Raw genomic sequence first — 19647 nt, forward strand, 5'->3', positions numbered from 1 at the left:
CTTGAAAGACCTACATTGGCTCCCAGTATGTTTCCGAGCACAATTCAAAGTGTTGGTGTTGACCTTTAAAGCCCTAAACAGCCTTGGCCCAGTATACCTGAAGGAGCGTCTCCACCCCCATTGTTCTGCCCAGATGCTGAGGTCCAACGCCAAGGGCCTTCTGGTGGTTCCCTCACTGCAAGAAGCAAACCTACAGAGAACCAGGCAGAGGGCCTTCTTGGTAGTGGCACCCACCCTATGGAACGCCCTCCCATCAGATGTCAAAGAGATAAACAACTACCTGACATTTAGAAGACATCTGAAGTTAGCCCTGTTCAGGGAAGTTTTTAATGTGCGACATTTTAATGTATTTTTAATCTTTGTTGGAAGGCACCCAGAGTGGCTGGGGAAACTCAGCCAGATGGGTGGGGTACAAATAATAAATTATTATTATTATTATTATTATTATTATTATTATTATTATTATTATTATTATTATTAGAGTTTGGATTTGATATCCCGCTTTATCACTACCCTAAGGAGGATCAGAGTCTTCCTTCTCCTGGATGGGCCCCTTTCCCAGGTTGGTGAGCCCCACCTGCCCCTCACTTCCCTCTGCAGCACATGCAGAAATCACCTTCTTGACCATTGGAACCACTAGCAGTCTTGCCTGCTCAATCAGCCAGAGCCTGTCTTCACATGCAGGGGAAGTCCCTAACTCAACAAGGGTTTGAGACCCATTGGCTACCCAGTGGGGGAAGAAGCCTCTTGGGCAACTGGGGCGGGGCGCCGTGGCACCCATAGAGGCGGGGCACGTGGCACGGCACACATAGGGATGGGCAGAGGCAGAGCTAGTGGTGCAGCGCACATCCCAGAGGGGTGTGCCAGCGGCAAAGAGCTGCATGGGGGGGCACCTCCCAAGGCGATGTCACGCCCCCTCAGGGATGACACTTGGGGCGGACCACCCCCACTGCCCCCACCCTGCTCCGCCTCTGCGGTTACCCTCACCTGGTTTAGCCAGCCAGTCGAAGCCATTCCCAGGGCGTGCCTGCTGTTACATGCTGACAGCTTCTAGGAGCCACAAGTGAGAGCTGGGTGCAGGGTGGAGACCAAAAGTGGACAAACAGAATGAGCACAATGCGTCCCCCCACCAGATGTACTGCCCCTCCCCTAGCACCTCATACACCCCGAGAATCATCTACATCTCCTTTTAACAAGATCTCTGCATTTTTAAAATTATTCGGTATAGTTATATTTACCCAGAACTCACTCCTCTTCACCACAAGCTATAAAACACTCTCTCTCACATTATCTGTTGCTTGTAAGTGAATGCAGTAATCAGCAGTCGAGTTTGCTAGCTAAACCAAAGGATACTTGGGCTGAGCATGAGTAACAGACCGGGGGTTACATTCCAGGGATTGCGTCTAAAGCCCAAATCGTGGGTGAGATTGCCAGAGTCTTTTTTTCCATATGCCCAACCACCTTCCGCCCCTTTTAAATTAATTTCCTTATTTCGCAGCATACATAAATCTGAATGCACACAAGTAAAATGTCCGTAAATTGCAGGCTAACTGTACTTCAGGCAGGCTGCTGCTGTGGCTCATATTTATTGGTTGTTTGCTGTACTGCTGCAGCAAAAGCAACAAAGAATGTGTACTGGTAAGACTGAGGACCCCTCCAGATGGCCTATTTAAAAAATAGTTGCTTGCACACACCTTAAGGAGAGATTAGACTGTGCCCAGTGTTTACTGAGCATTTATTCTGACTGATTTGCATGGAGGTGATATGGCATTCATGCTTGCTTGCTTGCTTGTTGTATGTTTTCCTCATAACCATTGTTCATCAACACTTTTCAGCATATTTCCCTGTAACTTTCCTAAACGCAGGAAGTATTTGTTGTTGTTTTTTTAAGTGGATTTGTTGTCCTCTGGCAATGGAGTGTGTTTTAAGCCACTTTAACTGCTGAAAGGCTTTCTGAAACTCAGTCCACCAGAATGCCCCCCCCTCCTGAATTTATTCTCTTCCTTTACCTGCTGTGTTTATTATAAGTTTAGTGGTACCTCGGGTTAGGAACTTAATTCGTTCTGGAGGTCCGTTCTTAACCTGAAACTGTTCTTAACCTGAGGTACCACTTTAGCTAATGGGGCCTCCCACTGCCACCGCACAATTTCTGTTCTCATCCTGAAGCAAAGTTCTTAACCCGAGGTACTATTTCTGGGTTAGCTGAGTCTGCAACCTGAAGTGTTTGTAACCCGGGGTACCACTGTACATTGCAAAAATGTACAAGACACATGGAGAGGATGAGCCTTCACAGCATTATATCTCCAGAGTGTCTGTCCTCGCTTCTCTCATAGCTTCAGCCGGCTTGAGTTCAGAACAGGCAGGCATATATTCCCCAGCCTCTCCAGTCAGCAGCCAAGATGGATCTGCCTTTGCTCCCCTCTGCTCCTTGCAAAACAACACTCTTTCCCTGTCACCTCACACACATCCCATCACCTTGCCAGCCTGCCCATTCTCCTGTCTCTTTCCACTCCTCAGAGCTGGGGGGGGAAGGACAAGTTCTTTTGCATTGCCAATGGCCTGGTATTGTTTCCCAAAGGCTCTGCACTTAACTAGCCTGACACAGTCCCACAGCTAGCATTTTCCCTCCCTGTCCCAAATATCAGCTAGATTCTGACATTCGTTAATTTCTTGGAGGTTCCTCTCCTCCCCTCGGAAAACAACCTATAACATCGTGAACTGTTATAACGTCATGAGAACACAGATCAAAAACACAGCACTGGAAGCCCAGTAAACACCAGAGCACCAGACCCGCCACACATAGCATGATATCACATGGATGTGATATCACATACATGTGACACCATACCGCAGCACCAGCGCACCGGGCACCTCAGAGGGTCATGCCAGAGTGCAGAAGTTTCAGTCCTTCAACGCAACCCTGCTGACAAACTCAGCACCCCTTGGATCTTCATACTACAGTGGTACCTCAGGTTAAGAACTTAATTAGTTCTGGAGGTCCGTTCTTAACCTGAAACTGTTCTTAACCTGAAGTACCACTTTAGCTAATGGGGCCTCCTGCTGCCGCTGCACCGCCAGAGCACGATTTCTGTTCTCATCCTGAAGCAAAGTTCTTAACCCGAGGTACTATTTCTGGGTTAGCTGAGTCTGTAACCTCAAGCATATGTAACCTGAAGCGTATGAAACCTGAGGTACCACTGTAGTTCTGGAGGTCCGTTCTTAACCTGAAACTGTTCTTAACCTGAGGTACCACTTTAACTAATGGGGCCTCCCGCTGCAACCTGAAGCGTCTGTAACCTGAGGTACCACTGTACATGCAACTGGAGAAGGCTGATGGTCGAGAAGGCCAACCATTGACAGGAAGCCGAGGAGCCCGACTCCACACTTGCCCTCTTCCACCCACTGGTGGAGGAAGAGAGGGGAGAGGGGATGGCACACACACACCCACACCCACCCACCCACACACACCGTGCTGAGCGCCATGCCCCCACAGGCGATGTGCCACGCCCCCAGGATGCACACCAGCCACGCTCCCGCCTGCTCTCCACCCCCGGTGGAAGCTCTGCCACTGCTTCCAGCCACTCAACATTCAGGGGCCTGGCCCCTTGCCCCCAGACACTGAGGGGCCAAAGACCCCCTCAGCCCCCTGCGGTTGGTGCATCTGGTGAGTACGGTATGAGAATGCCACTGGAAAAGGCAAAGAAGCAGCTTGCAAATTCCATGTAATTGAACAGGGTGTAACCATACAAAGGAACTTCTCTGATTCCTTCAAATTGAGGCCACTGCTTTGAAGCAATTAACATTAAGTAACCCATCACAGACATCTGTCCAGTACAGCATTTTGGCTATGTTCCTTCTTTTCCATTATCTGCCACCCTGAAAGCCCCAGGGATCCATTTTCAATATGCCTATGAAATGTGCAGTTGTCTTTCAATAACCGCAGCGTCAGAAGAGAGCTTCAACTTTCCATTAAGGAGATGGGTCCTTGCCACTGTCTTCAGTTGTTGGCTTTTTCCTAATCATCCCCCACCCACACCTACCCCAAGTTTAGTTTTATTGGAAAGTGAACCAATAAAAATAGGTGGAGCAGAAAGGGCAGAAGCTGCTCGCCTTACAGATCACTCTTCTTTCCCTGAAATGAAACTGTTGGTTGAGAATTGAGGTCAAAGGACTTGGGGTGCTTCCAGACTGTCGCTCTTTTTCCAGTGGGGGTCAATCACATCTGGGGAAATTCAGGTTGTGCACTTAAAAACACAATAAGATCCTGAAAGATCAGGCCAATTGCCCATCTGATAGCATTCTGTTCTCACAGGGGCCAGCCAGGCGCCTGTCGAAAAACTGCAAGTCGAAGAAGAAGAAGAAGAAGAAGAAGAAGAAGAAGAAGAAGAAGAAGAAGAAGAATCTGAGCACAAGAGCACTCTCCCCTCCTGTGGTTTCAAACAACTGGTATTCAGAAACATTACAGCCTCCAGGGTGTATATGGTGTTAGGAGGGGTTGTACCTCTGCTGGGGGACATGTTGTGCGCCTTCTGGGGTAGTTTGGCCACCTTTGGTCACCACCCTGAACTCAGCTCTTACCTGTGGCTCCTAGAAGCTGTCAGCACGTGACACCCCAGAAATGGCTTCAACTGGTTGGCTAAACCATGTGAGGGTAGCCTATGGGCCTCAAACCCATTGGTGAGTTAGGGACTTCCCCTGCATGTGAAGATATACTCTGGTGAGTTGAGCAGACAAGACCAAGAGTGGTTCCATTGGTCAAGAAGGCGGTTTCTGCATGTGCTGTAGGGGGAAGTGAGGGGCGGATGAGGCTCATCAACCTGGGAAGGCAGCCCATCTAGGAGTAGGAAAACTCTGATCCCAAACCTCCACTGCTTTGCTCATTCAAGAGAAAGGCTTCGAAAGTAAACCTTGAGGGAAAATCTGAACCCACTGTCTTGAGGGACTTGGGGAGAAGAGAAGGCTAAAGAGTAAACCCTACACAAATCTGGAGTGGAGTCCCTAAGGCGGTTGGATGACGCATTGTAAACCTCCTTCCAGCAACTCCTGCAGCCAAGCTGGTGCCAAACATATTGATCTGCTTTCCTTTGGACCACATCAGCGAGGCTGAGAGTGGGGTCGTGTCATCTGGGCAGCCCAGGACTCCCATACACACTGCGCAGGTTTGCGCCCAGGGAGGCCACTTTGGTGCTGCTAACGCAGTAAAAACAACACAGGAGGCAGCAGTTATGAGTTACCGGTCTCTGCGGCCACAGCAGGCGCTGTGATTCTCAAGTGGTTTTACTTCACTCACGAATGTGCACTCCATTACCTCTCAATGGAGTCCAACAACTGCCTCCAACCATGGAGGCAGAGCTTTAGATTGGGTTAGATGGTCTTGTACAACAGACCCCCCTCTCCAAAAGGCCAGACTTTTTGCAATAAGGATAGGGAACAGGGGAACACGCTGAAAAGTATGGGATAGAGCTCGCTTTGACGCAACGTCATCTAACCTCCATCCCAAAAGATCAGAATGAACGCTCATTAAACAGCCAGCATGGTCTAACCACCCAGAAAATAGATCAGGGTGAATTTTAAAAAAATAGGATGTTGGGGACCGCCTCAGTAATGGGAAAAAAGTGGGACCAACAGCCTACATTGCCCTGTGAAAAGCTCTTCAGAACTGGAAATACTCTGTTCCTCCAGTACAATGGTACCTCGGGTTACAGATGCTTCAGGTTACAGACGCTTCAGGTTACAGACTCGGCTAACCCAGAAATAGTACCTCGGGTTAAGAACTTTGTTTCAGGATGAGAACAGAAATCATGCGGTGGCAGCAGGAGACCCCATTAGCTAAAGTGGTACCTCAGGTTAAGAACAGTTTCAGGTTAAGAACAGACCTCCAGAACGAATTAAGTTCTTAACCCGAGGTACCACTGTATTACACCCAGTGTTCTGTGCTCACTGAACACACTCAGTCCTGATTGGGCTGGTGCCTTCCTCTCGGGCATGGGTGGCACACTTCTGGTTCCCTAAGCAATGGCCCTCATAAAAACTTTAGGGAAGTTTTTAACGTCTGATGTTTCATCGTGTTTTCAATATTCTGTTGGGATCCGCCCAGAGTGGCTACCTTGGTGTGAGAAAAGTGCTCTTCCTGTTTACAGGAAATAAAGTATTAATAATTTCAAAGAAACTCGCTCCCAAGAGGGCTTTCGTGCAAGACTTTGACCAAAGTTTATAGTGTGCACTTCATCCCTGCAAGGTTTAAAATTCATTGATGCCTCCTCATTCGGCTCCTTGCACAGCCTCCGCAGTCTGTTGCCATCTCTCAGGTGCAGAAGAAGAATGTGGAAATCGTTTGTCTGTTGTGCCCTTTTTGCTCTGTTCCCAGGTAAGACTCTCTTTCCTATGACAACGGTCTAAGGGATGGGTTGGTGTCTGAATTAGGAACAGTGATTTTGCTCTCATATGTTGCCATCCGTAATAGGCAGTTAGTGAGAAAGGCTGTTCCTGGCTTGAGTGGTGGTTAGGAATAAGAAAACTTTTCATTCCATTTGCAGTAGGAATTGCCTTCACATGGAACTGTTCACATCACAGTGTGGTTGAATATCTGAATATTTCTAACGACAACAAGCTCCTCCTGTATACCAGACCCAAGAAAGACTGGAGAAAACCTTTGACTGTCGAGTTGGATTTTACTCTCGTCTCTATCCTGGCAGTGGTAAGACGGCAAAATCTCTGGCAAGCTTCACACTTCAAACAAGCGAGGAGGAGGGAATTTTATAATTTGGGGGTGATCCAGACAAAGTGAAGCATTTTTATGTTCCACTGATTTCAAGTTAAAGAGTTAAGCCCGTCAATTTCGGAAGGTGCATCACTGTGGATGGGTTGTGCCCCTTCTGTTTTTGTTTCTTTACAGGTAGAGAAGTTGCAAGTGATTACAACTTACTTCTGGCTGTTTGTGGTAAGGCTCTCCTTTTTTATCATATTGTACTAGCCCTTGGTTTGTCCAGCTTGGTAAGGAAAAGGAATGGGGATGAGTGCTTCACATTTCCAAGAAATGAGCCAGTTGCCTGACCCAGAAAGGGTCGCATTCCTTTTGGAGGAGCAATCTTAGGGTGCTCCTGGATCCAATTTTGTTGCTGAAGGCCCAGATGAAATATAACCTTTTGCTAACTTCAGCTGATACAGCAGCCATGGCCATTCCTGGACCAGGATAGCTTGACCCATAGCAGACCCATAACTTCACAACTGAATGACTGCTATGCACTCTTTGTGGGGCTCCCCTTATGGTTGGTCTGATTGCTAACAGGAGTGAAATCCTAGACCACATTATGCTTCAAGATCTGCAGTAGCCGCCGGATTGCTGAGTGGGCCAAATTCAATCTTTTACTATTAGTATATAAAGCCATTAAGAATTTGGAAACCGTTTACTTGAGAGAGCACCTACATACCTATTTGACCACTTTGATCTGCAGAACTTGCACAGATACAAATGCTATATCATGTTTGTTGCACATTTGTGAGAAGTCAGTATTTCAATGTGACAGCAAGCACCTTCATTATACTGATTTAGATGCCTACTAAAACATTTTTATTTCTACAAGCGTATTTGCACATATCTTTTACTTGATTGTTGGGTTTTTTAATGCTGATCTTCTCTGGCTGTTATTAATAGTCATTGCTTTATGTCCACTGCTCAGAGATTTTATCAGTTCTCCTAAATAAGCAAACTGAGATGTTGTACACTAATCTTTTTGCTCACTCAACTCTGTAATGTAGAAATGGAGAAATGACTTTGTGTCATGGAATTCCTCTGACTTCTGTGGCATTACCCATCTCACTCTCCCAGCGGATAAATTCTGGATCCCTGAAATCTCTATAGAAGAACAGTAAGGATCATTTATTCCATTGGCAACTTATTTAAAGCAATGCTTATGTTGATTTCTCCCCTTCCCTCCCCCAAAAGCTATGGCAGCTCCAACCTTCTGAATACTAAATAAGTGTTGTTTGCAGATGAAATGATGGTTTAAGCTTTGGGAAACACCCACAAATAGTTAGATGAAGTTAGAAAATTTAAAATTCATGCTAGAGAGTAAACAAATGGCTATATTGGTGGTAGCAATGGTGATAAGTTACCGGTAATTAGACTTGTTAGTTACTAGTTACCCAAAGGTCTCCAAGTGACTTGCAACACATTTGAAAACATTAAAATAAAATAAATAAATTGAGTCCACAGCTCCCTTAACCAACTACGTTCTTTCTGTGGCACCCCTGTGGGGCTCAGGAGCCCAGTTACAGGAGCTGGCAGCCCCTCACCCCTTTTCAAACACCCTCCCTTGTGGAGTGTTCCCTCAGCCTCTTCTCCCCGCTCCTTGGGAGTCCTCCGGGCAGCTGGTCTCTGAGCTGCCCCCACCCCACCTCAAAGAGAGGTGCCTCCCTTTGGGAGGCAGAGGCGCGAGAGGGCATCAGAGGAGGGAGGGAAGGAAAGAGGGGCAGAGGCCAGTGTTGCCCTGTGGCACCCCTGACCATCATTCAAGGCACCCCAGGGTGCCACAGCACATTGGTTGTAAACCACTGCATTATACCATAAAAGCAAAACAACCCCCACAGGAAAACTATAGCAACACACTAGTAATGGTGATGTCTTCCCTCTCCCAACTATCTGGGGCATTTGTGGTCTTCAGTCAATTTTGATCCCTGGAGTGTTTGCCTACTTTGATACTTCACATGAGTTTGGTTTAGACAAAGGTAAACACAATTGATTTCAGCCGGACAGAGGTAAGAGGATTTTAATTCTCCTGCTGAAATCGTCAGTGGGGTGTAAACGTACTTAATTCTGCCTGGCCAGCTGTTTCCAGATCTTGAAAAGCTCAGATACTTTTAAGAGCTGTGGAGAATGTAAGATTCTGTGTGACTTATCCCATCCACTAAAATTAATACCAGCCGTTTGGGTCAGATCTGTAGCTCTGTGGCATTAATTTGTGAGGCGGCATGCGTTGTATTCTCTTGCTCTCTGTGCTTCTCCCACCCACCCACCACTGACCTGCTTATGCTTTTGTTGATGAAGAGAAAGGGAGTATATCGCAAATGAATCTCAGCTGTCATTCTGCACAGTACAAGCGCTGCTCCCTGCACTGAGCCACCTTCATGGGTGACTTGAGCTTGTCGTCTCCCTGTTCAATTCTTGAGGGAGTAGCAATGTTAAAACTGTTGCCCTTGGACTAATCCATAAGGAAATGGCAGGAGGGAGAGGGAGAGACAGCCAGGCTGCGATTGGCAGGGAGGGAACTTAACCCATTCCTCTTGCGCAGTGTATTTTCAACACAAAAATAACCTCTCTTCAGATTTCAGCCTCAATGCATGACTGTTAGGGGTGCTGCTGACAGGGGGGAAGATGTGGCGGGCGACAGGGGGCCAGGACTCCACCCTGGGACTGTTATGTTGTAGGCAAGAATTACATGCCCTAAGTTTACTATAGAAGTATTTAACTGGAGGTTACTACAAAGACTAGCAGATAGGATGAGATGGGGGAAATACGCCAGAGAGAGAGAGAGAGAGAGAGAGAGAGAGAGAGAGAGAGAGAGTTCCAGAACTGTCTGCCTTAACTTCACATTTTCAGTTCCTTGTTAATACTGTTTATATTACCAGCACCTTATAAATTACTGTGCAACCTACTTGTAATATGCTTTAAATATTCCAGTCTTTAGGACTGAGGGCTCCTCCAGACTGGTGTTTTTTACAGGTGTATTCTGTAACGTATTATTAACATAAGAATAGTGCCTCAGCTGTGGATTTCTACACATCTCTCAGCGTTATTGGTTGTTCTGTGATTTCCCCCCAATGTTATTGCACTATTGCCGTCTGGAGGGGCACTCTTTTGCTATAGCGCAACAAAACCAAGACGAAACGAAAAAGGAACATTTAATGGTGCAAAAAGTCGCAGGATTCCAGCGGGAAGCCACAGGACATGCACTGATTAGAAATAAAGCAGCCCAGGAACTTTTGCATGTGCAAATAGTATTAAAAACACTATCACATATAACCAACCCAATACCAAATAATCAAAAATGCATAGAGAGAGAGAAAAGGACATTGGGATGGTGAGGGGTAGGGAAAGCAAACTTCAGCTGCAAAAGGGTTGCCTGAACTAAAACAAGTGATTCCAAGCCTGTTGCTTAATCTCTTGGGCCTTAATGGCAATGTTTCAGGGCCAATGAAGAGAAGTCCAGAACCAGCCCATTCCTTCGCGTTTCTTCCAGTGGAGACATGATGCAGCACCAGGCTTTTCACCTGACATCATCTTGCAGTCTGCACATCTTCACCTTTCCTTTTGATAAGCAGGCTTGCAACATAACTGTGCTCTCCCCCATGCATTCAGGTAAGCCGTAAACAGCACATTATTCTCTCGAGTACGATTGCTGCTTGACATTGGCGCCAACTTGAACAAAATATTGGGGGGCGCCAGTGGCGTAGCATGGGGGGTGCAGGGGGGGCCAGCCGCACCGGGCGCAACATCTGGGGTTAGGGCAAATCCACAGGTTAGGGGGCACAAATCCACGGGTTAGGGGGCGCAAATTACTTGCCTTGCCCCGGGTGCTGACAACCCACGCTACGCCACTGGGGGGTGCCCCCACCCCCACCACCTCCCAAACAAATGTTGCTCCCCCTTGACTCCACCTGTTTTGATGACAGGTGCAAAAGAAAAGGGGGAGGGGAAAGTAAGACACCACACCATGGTTGAGGGGAGGGATTTTGTTGCACAGTAGCCCCTAATCTGCTTTAATTGCACAACCAGAATTTGCTGGTATGAAAATTGATCCCACCCACAAAATGGCAGAAGTCTGGAAGTGGCCATGGTAGGAGGACGTTTTAGCCAGTAAGGGCATAAGAAGAGTCTTGATGGGTCAGACCAAAGGCCTAACTGGCCCAGAATCCCATTTCCCACAGCATCCAATCAGATGCTGAAGGGAAGCCTGTAAGCATGACGTGAGGAAACAGCACTAAGCAACAAGCATGGCTTTTCCTGTCCTCATTGCAGTTCTATTATACAGTGTTACCTCGGGTTACAGACGCTTCAGGTTTACAGACACCGCTAACAGAAATAGTACCTCGGGTTAAGAACTTTGCTTCAGGATGAGAGCAGAAATCGTGTGGTGGCGGCAGCAGGCGGCCCCATTAGCTAAAGTGGTGCCTCAGGTTAAGAACAGTTTCAGGTTAAGAACAGACCTCTAGAATGAATTAAGTTCTTAACCCGAGGTACCACTGTACAACACACACACACACACACACACACACACACACACACACACACACACTGCTGTTAGCAACCGAGGAAAGCATATAAGTCATTGGAGTTTTTTAGGCACCTGCAGCATCTCCTGCCAAAAAAAGAGGGAAATGTAATTTACCACATATAGTACCAGAAAATAGGAACTGTCCCTGATAAATATGAAGAGTTGACAAATATGAGTTAGCATTGCTGAATTATTACTATATCACACAAAGCATTTTAAGAGTTTAGGTCTCCTTTGTTTGGATGGTGGACTGGGGAGGTTATGTAGAGGCTACAAGGAAAACAGAACCCCATCTTAAGCTGCTGTCCCTTTGTTTTTTTCTCGCTCCAGATAAGGAAGTGAAAATGTCGGACAAAACGTTTTCCACTAAATTGGATGCCAAAGATCGCAACCTATACTTAACCAACGGGGAGTGGAAGTACAACAACATCATTGTTTCCCGTGATACCATGACTGGTCTTGAGATGAACTATAGTACGGTGACTTACCAGGTATATAAGACTGATGAGTTGCTCATCAGGGCTTTGACTTCCATTGTTTAACAGGAAACATTCTGCAGATTCCATTGTTTCAATGAAATTTTGTTGTCGCTACGGAGGATTCTTCTTCAAGAAATACTGTTAAGTCACTGGTGGTCACAACGTGTGGCATAGGAGCCCAGAAACAGAATACTGATCACCTCGTGGACTCACTATCCCCAATTATGTATTGCCCATTTCATTTTAGATGCTATGGAAGAGACAGGTTGCGAAGTAAAATAATACCCTCCAATTTTCCAAAGGCAGTCCCAGAATTACGAAAGCCATCCCAGCTTCTGATTTGATCCCGGAATGGCTCTATTCCCCTGCCAGCACTGCCACCACTGAGCTTGGGGGGAGAGGGGAGAATGAGACGGCGCTTGTTCCAAGTGACAATTATGGTGGCAGTGGTGGCTTTGAGGGAGCCTCCCATTGCCTCTCTATAGCCGCTGCTGCTGGCCTCCTCCTTTGGGCTGCTCATAGTAGCTCCTGGAGAGCAGGTGAGGAGAAGAGGCTCAGTGTGGTGTAGTGGTTACGAACGGTAGACTCGTAATCTGGTGAACCGGGTTCGCTTCCCCGCTCCTCCACATGCAGCTGCTGGGTGACCTTGGGCCAGTCACACTTCTCTGAAGTCTCTCAGCCCCACTCACCTCACAGAGTGTTTGTTGTGGGGGAGGAAGGGAAAGGAGATTGTTAGCTGCTTTGAGACTCCTTCGGGTAGTGATAAAGCGGGATATCAAATCCAAACTCTTCTTCTTCTTCTTCAGCCCCATATGACATATCAGCTGTGAGGGGCAGGCAGAGGGCAGGGCTGCCCTGGGTGGGCAGATAGGCAGAGCAGAACACAAGGAATCTTGATTATTATTTTTTAATGCTTTGTGTCCATGCCCCTTTCTTAAAAAAAAAATTATTGCTGTTTTTCTTTTGGTAAATCTACCAAAGAATAAAATAAAATTGGGATTACAGAATTTTCTCAGCGGGGGGGCGGGTCTGTGTGCTGTGTCCCTTTTGTGTAGTGGTGGCACTTGCCCTTCTTCTGACAGGAAATGCTCTGCGGGGGGACACCACAAAATGGGGCATCGAGGAGGGTAAATTGGGGGGAATGAGAAATGACCCTATTTTCATCTGAGTAATGTTGGAGGGTATGAGTAAAATGCCGATCAGATGCCTGGACCACAGTCTGGAGAAGGGAATGGCCTTTATTCTAAGAAAGCATGGGATTTCTTGGATGCTTATAATCTGGGCTTCCTTAATAAGAAGATGGAGCTGTTATGCAGAGGTGTTCTTTGTGCAGGAAGTGGGGAGGTGGCTGAGCACGCAACCTGAAACATGACTCAGCATCTTCTGCAATGCATGATAGATCCTTGACAGAAAAGTCAATGCAGAAGGATTGTCTGAAGGAAAAAGCTGGAAGAGCCCCTAGCCTCAGTGACCCACTGGAACACCTGTTTCGGTTCAATGGGGGGGGGAGATAAACAACCCCTAGCTGTCAAGTTTTGAAAATTAGGGGATGACTCCATGTTGCAATCAAATCCCACTTGCGTTTGTTGTTGTCTTCAAGCAGTTTAATGTGTTTTTAATCTCTCAACAGATTTTTATGCAGAGGCGTCCTATTCTGTATGTGCTGAATCTGATCATCCCAACCGCTGTTCTCTTCTTCCTGGATATGGCTGTTTCCTTCACTTCTGCCAGTGATTCTGAAAAGATCAACGTCAAGATCACATTGATCCTAGAAGTCTCTTTTTTGTCGCTGATTCTAAATAGTATTCTGCCAGCGTCTTCAGATGACCCCCCTATAATAGGTAAGCAATAGTAATTTCAAGTGGACGTATAATCAACTCGCGCTGCCAGGAAACAAAGTATATTATATATGAGCTATATTATAGAATACTCTCTTGTCCTGAGGAACCTTCACAGCGCAATCCTATGCATGTCTACTCAGAAGCAACTACTAAATTCAGTGGGCGTACTCCCAGATAAATAGGTATAGGATTACAACCTCGGATATCCTTCTGGCAAAACTTTGCACAAGGCAAATCTAGCTAGAAGACATGGGCTGATTTTTTTGCAATCAGTACTGTGGCTGTGTACACACCAGGGACACTAGATCCTGGGAGCCGAGCTCTTTTGGGCCCCTGAATATTTTTGTGGTGGAGGTAAACCCCCCACCCATGTCTGAAAAGGGTGGAGGCAGTGGCGTAGCGTGGGTTGTCAGCACCCGGGGCAAGGCAAGTAATTTGTGCCCCCTAACCCGTGGATTTGCGCCCCCTAGCCCTAACCCCCAGATGTTGCGCCCGGTGTGGCCGGCCCCCCCTGCACCCCCCACGCTACGCCACTGGGTGGAGGCGAAGCGCGGAGCAAAATGCAGCATGGCGCCAGTTGCCGGCTCCTTCTGCTTTGGAGGGGAAGGAGGGTCAAAGCAGCCTCCCATTGGTGGTGGCACCAGTAGAAGGCAGAGGAGGAGCTATCGGCCATTGAAGCTGTTGGACCGCCATATTTGACTCTACCCCAGCTCCTCCCAACATCCCATGTGTGTAACACTGGCTCTTCAATTGCCCTCGCAAGCTGGCGCCTCTGGTATACACCATGCCTTTAAACCACATTGAAACACATGCTTACTTCTAAGAATTTTAGGCAATGTAAGTTAGCCCTCACCGAGTTACCATTCCCAGCAGCCTTTAGCAAACTACAATGCCCAGAATTCTTTGAGGGAAAGTATGTGCTTTAAATGGACGCGGGTGGCGCTGTCAGTGCCTAGGACTTGCCGATCGTATGGTAAGCGGTTCGAATCACCGCGGAGGAGTGAGCTCCCGTCTTTCGGTCCCAGCTCCTGCCCACCTAGCAGTTCGAAAGCACCCCTAAGTGCAAGTAGATAAATAGGTACCGCTTTATAGTGGGAAGGTAAACGGCGTTTCCGTGTGCTGCGCTGGTGCTGGCTCGCCAGAGCAGCTTCGTCACGCTGGCCACGTGACCCGGAAGTGTCTCCGGACAGCGCTGGCTCCCGGCCTCTTAAGTGAGATGAGTGCACAACCCTAGAGTCGGACACGACTGGCCCGTACGGGCAGGGGTACCTTTACCTTTACCTTATGTGCTTTAAATATATAGTATGTATACATCCCAAGTGAACCGATCGTGTAAATTAAACAGCGGCTTTTCTTTGCCTAAGTTAGGATTGTCATATTTCAAGAAGTGAAAATCCGGTTTTAAAGCTTTTTTTTTGCATTTTTTTCAGAAATTCACCAAAAAATCAACACTTCTGACATGGGTTGCCATACACTTGGGTTATCTCAGACATTTTAACTGGCTTGCAAAAATTCTGCCCTGACGCCATTTTCAATAGACAAATCCTGGCTATGTCCAGAAAATTCTGGATGTATGGCAGCCCTACCTAAGTGTATTCTTGACTTAAAAGCGTCCTAATAAGAAGGTTCCAACATAAATCAACTTCCTGCTTCTTAATGCTTCTTTGGGTTGTACCCAGCTAAATCACTCTGTGCACAGAGCAGCTTCCGTGAGCACAATGGAACTTATCCTCCCTCTCCTACCCCTGCACCAAATCTGCTAATGGGGTTCCCCCTACCCTTATAGAAATTTCAAATAACCAGATGAAATCACTTTGAGACTGAGACACAAAGGTCTTATTGGAGTGGATCTAGTTACTGGCATGTCTTGGCTGGGAATGCAAGGTTATAGAATGCTGGTGCTAAGCTACCATCTATTTTTGGGCACTTCCATACTAGGCGTTTAGTGTGGAATAGCCAAGCTGTGTTCATTCACTGTTTTCAGGGCACGCATATGATGCCATTGTCCAATCACAGTTGCCCTGTATTTCCCCATCTATTCCCCAGCAGCTACGTCATGCCCAGTGTGATGTGAACAGAACTTAGGAGGTACAAACAGAACAAGTGAAATGCTCCTAACACTGTTGGGAAAAGTCAAGAGTCCTTCTACTTGCAGCTTATAATGGAAAAGTAATTCTTTGATAGCGCTAGGAAAGATCCATCTAACATCCTTTCATTTTGCAGCGAAATTTTTCATGGGAGTTTTCCTGCTGATGGTTGTCAGCCTCCTTGAGAATTATGTGACAAGGTCTCTGAAGGAGATGAAACCTCCCCGTTGGTTCCTCAAATGCGAGAGACTCATTTCCTCCAGGAGAAAAAAGAAAACATCTGAAAAATACGTTCCTTATCCTGGTCAGTAATCCTGGTCATGAGAAATTAATACTTTGATTGAACAGCCCCAAACCCATAAATTGCAGCACAGCAGGTCAGTGTTTCATGGCATCCAAGATCAGATCAACCTGTGAATGGTCTGTTTCCTTTGCATTTGTGAGCACAAAAGGCTGACAACATTTACACACACACACACACACACACACACACACACACACACACTTAAAATTGTACAAGTTGAGAGAGAATAGTGAACAGCAGCCAGCACAGAGAGAGGGAGGGAAGGTGTAAATCATATACAGTGGTACCTCGGGTTACATACGCTTCAGGTTACATACGCTTCAGGTTACACACTCCGCTAACCCGGAAATAGTGCTTCATGTTAAGAACTTTGCTTCAGGATGAGAACAGAAATCGCACAGTGGCTGCAGCAGGAGGCCCCATTAGCTAAAGTGGTGCTTCAGGTTAAGAACAGTTTCAGGTTAAGAACGGACCTCCGGAACGAATTAAGTACTTAACCCGAGGTACCACTTTATGCCAAAATATGCAGAAGGGGCTCCTGTGTTAGGTCTCAAAGGTATACAATGACCACTGTGAAGACTGAAGACCCCTGCGACAGACAGCCCATAATTCATTTTTTCAAAAAGTAAATGCAAAAGGAGGAGGGGAAAGGGAGGACACATTATGGAAAATTGTTTACTATGGATTTTGAATGTGAGCCCACTATACCCCAGTATCCTTTGCATGCGAAAGTACCTGGAGTATTTCCTGACAGGATGTGCTATTTGTCTAAAGCTACCCGAGCTCAGGCTTGGGTGTCAGCCTAGCATTTATAAATCTGTGGTTTATTTATTTAGGTACACCTCTAAATAAATACCCAGGCCTCTGACACCTGGGATGTGTGTTTTCAAGGCCTGCCCTATCCCTGTGCTTGTAATCTGTTTTGGCTGTTTTTAATTTGGATTTTTAAACTGTTGTAACCTGCGCTGGGACCTGCAGGTGAAGGGTAATACAGGTGATGCTGATGATGATGATGCTAGGTTTATGTAAGATTTGGTTGAATAATCCTCAAGGCACCTTATAACAGATTATTGCAAAACACACACTGGACAAATGACCAGAGTGTGCTGCCTTCCAGCTCCACTGTCTGAAATAAAATGTTATTACTTTTAAAATTATTATTATTTATTAAATTTATATACTGCCCTTCATCGCAAGATCACAGGGCAGTTCACAGAATAAAATACAGGCTAAAAACACAAGTAAATAATTAAAACAAAACAATAACCCCCACAGACACATTTAAAAGTCTACAATTAACATGGGGAGCTTTGGGGCCCTTTCTGATACAAACTGCCCTCTCCTGGGGGTACTTTGCAAGGGACAGGGAACTCATTAGAATTATATTCTATGCAGGTTCAGTGCAGTGTGCTCTTTGTCCCAGCCCAATCCAAGCTCAATGGGCTCAGAGAGAGGAGGAGTTTATAGTGTGTAAAAAACCTTTGAAAAACTCATTTTAGAACTTCTAAAAATGACTGATAGAAGGCCAGGGCAACCCTCATTATTACAAGTGATACACAAACCAGGTTTGAGTAGTGGGGAAGAGCCAGAGGTCCCCAGAGCAGAAAATATTAGACAGTTTATTAACAACAACAACAAAAGCAACGTATGCCTGATATGCAGAGTTTAAGAAATGATTGGAATAAAGAATTGGAATGTTCACTATTACCTAGACAGTGGGAAAATGTTGTGGCTTCAGTATTAGATGTATCAGTAGAACTTAAACTAAGACTCATACAACAGAAAATACTATTTGGAATCTATTGAGCTCCCTCACATTTGTATAAGAAAGGACTATCTAATGTAGCTCTTTGTTGGAGACGTAATATGGGCAATATGTCTTTGAAACATATACTTTTACTGTAGAATCCATTTTCACTGTCTGGTTGTGAATTTTGATACAACAAGTATATAGTTTAAGAGCATATTCACCTTTGAAAATCTTATTTTTTTTCCGTTTATAAACAAGACACTATATATAGTCCAGCACTTTCTCCCAAAACTTAGTCAGTTTGGTGCACAGTAAAATATTGCACAGCTGATTCTATATGACGCTGGATGTCACCTGTGCCGTGTTTGGTCCTCAAATATCATAGAAAGCCTTATGAAGGCACAAGTTGCCATCTGTTGCTGAGCCATAATGTCATCATCGCCTCTGGCCCAGGACTTCCAGTGATAGAGCTCCAACTTAGCTAAGGATTTGCTACGTGTGCTTCTTTATATTTCAGATGAGCAGAAAGAGCCCTGTGATCACGCCCTGGCAGGCAAAGAAGATGCAGAAGGAGAGGCTTACATCTTTCTCAGAAGTATCTATTCAGAGGTGAAACAGATGAAGGAACAGCTATTTCCCGAGAAGAACCAAATGGCTACCAATGCAGAATGGAACAGGATCATGGCTATTACTGAGAGCCTGTTTTTCTATGCTCGGCTGATTTTCTCAGTATTGTTTATAGCATACATTATTCTGAAATGGAGGAGTGAAATGTGACCACGTGGTTAGCTGTTAGATAATAATTAAAGAAAATGTTATGCATTTATCCCATCTTTTCTTCCAGAAAGTTCAAGGTGGCATATCAGAGATCTGAGAGGAGGTATATGCATCATACATTTTAAAGCACATTCCTTACAAACAAAGAATAATGGAATTGTAGCTTACCTCTCACAAGGTCCACCCTAAAAGCCCAGACATGAAATGGTGCGCGAAGCACCTAATCTGCAACAACCTGCTTTCCAGAAGGCTTGTCCAATTATTCCCTTTATATATTCAGTCATTCTATCATTTATTACAATATGAATATTGCACGTCTCTGGTTGCAAAAACATTTGAGGATGAGAATGATATGACACCTGACAAACCCAACGTAAAGAAACCCCAAAAACCAAAACAGGCACAGAAGTCTAACCAAAAGCAAACTCTTAAAAATAAGTTACAGATAGGTAGCTGTGTTGGTCTGCCATAGTCAAAACAAAAAAAATTCCTTCCAGTAGCACCTTAAAGACCAACTAAGTTAGTTCTTGGTATGAGCTTTCGTGTGCATGCACACTTCTTCAGATACACTGAAAGAGAAGTTGCCAGATCCTGTCTTAAAAATAAGGTTTGCAAGCAGAGCCTCAGTCCTTATAAGGCTTTAGAGGTTTAAAAGCATGACTTATTTATATTAATGCAGTTTAAGAACTACAGAAACCACCTGGCTTCTCTTGATATTCTCTGTATGTAACACACGCACAAACACCCAGACACGGTCAGCACTTTCCTTCTATACTCCCCGCTGAGAAAGAAAAAAAAAATATCAGCAACTTTCTTCACAGATAACAAACGCCAACCACGAAGGGACTCGAACCCTCAATCTTCTGATCCGAAGTCAGACGCCTTATCCATTAGGCCACGTGGTCATCCATGAGGATGCTCTGCAAGAAATCTTCCTTACCTGGTTCATTTCCTGATTCGGGCATTATGTATAAATGGTCCTGCTGAAAACTGCGGACAAAGTCCGCGGCTTATTTCTACCTAGTGCTTAAACTCTCGAAGGCGCTTTTTAAAAAGCAGCAGCGACAAACTTCCCATAGAACAAAGGCATACATCGGAACATCAGCTTCCAAAATAATATAAAATATAAAATAGGG

The 19647-nt window shown here is 45.7% G+C and overlaps 1 long non-coding RNA gene and 1 other non-coding gene across 2 annotated transcripts; one reads left to right on the plus strand and one right to left on the minus strand.

Moving 5' to 3' along the window:
* The first annotated feature begins 15828 nt into the window (after positions 1-15828).
* LOC114592722 (uncharacterized) lies at positions 15829-18560 on the plus strand. Its single transcript, XR_013391692.1, has 2 exons — positions 15829-15984; positions 18252-18560. It is a non-coding gene; the product is annotated as an uncharacterized LOC114592722 (long non-coding RNA).
* A 783-nt stretch (positions 18561-19343) lies between these two features.
* TRNAR-UCG (transfer RNA arginine (anticodon UCG)) lies at positions 19344-19416 on the minus strand. The gene has a single exon. It is a non-coding gene; the product is annotated as a tRNA-Arg (tRNA).
* Positions 19417-19647: the final 231 nt, after the last annotated feature.

This window comes from Podarcis muralis, chromosome 2 (genome assembly GCF_964188315.1).
Source record: "Podarcis muralis chromosome 2, rPodMur119.hap1.1, whole genome shotgun sequence".
NCBI lineage: Eukaryota > Metazoa > Chordata > Lepidosauria > Squamata > Lacertidae > Podarcis > Podarcis muralis.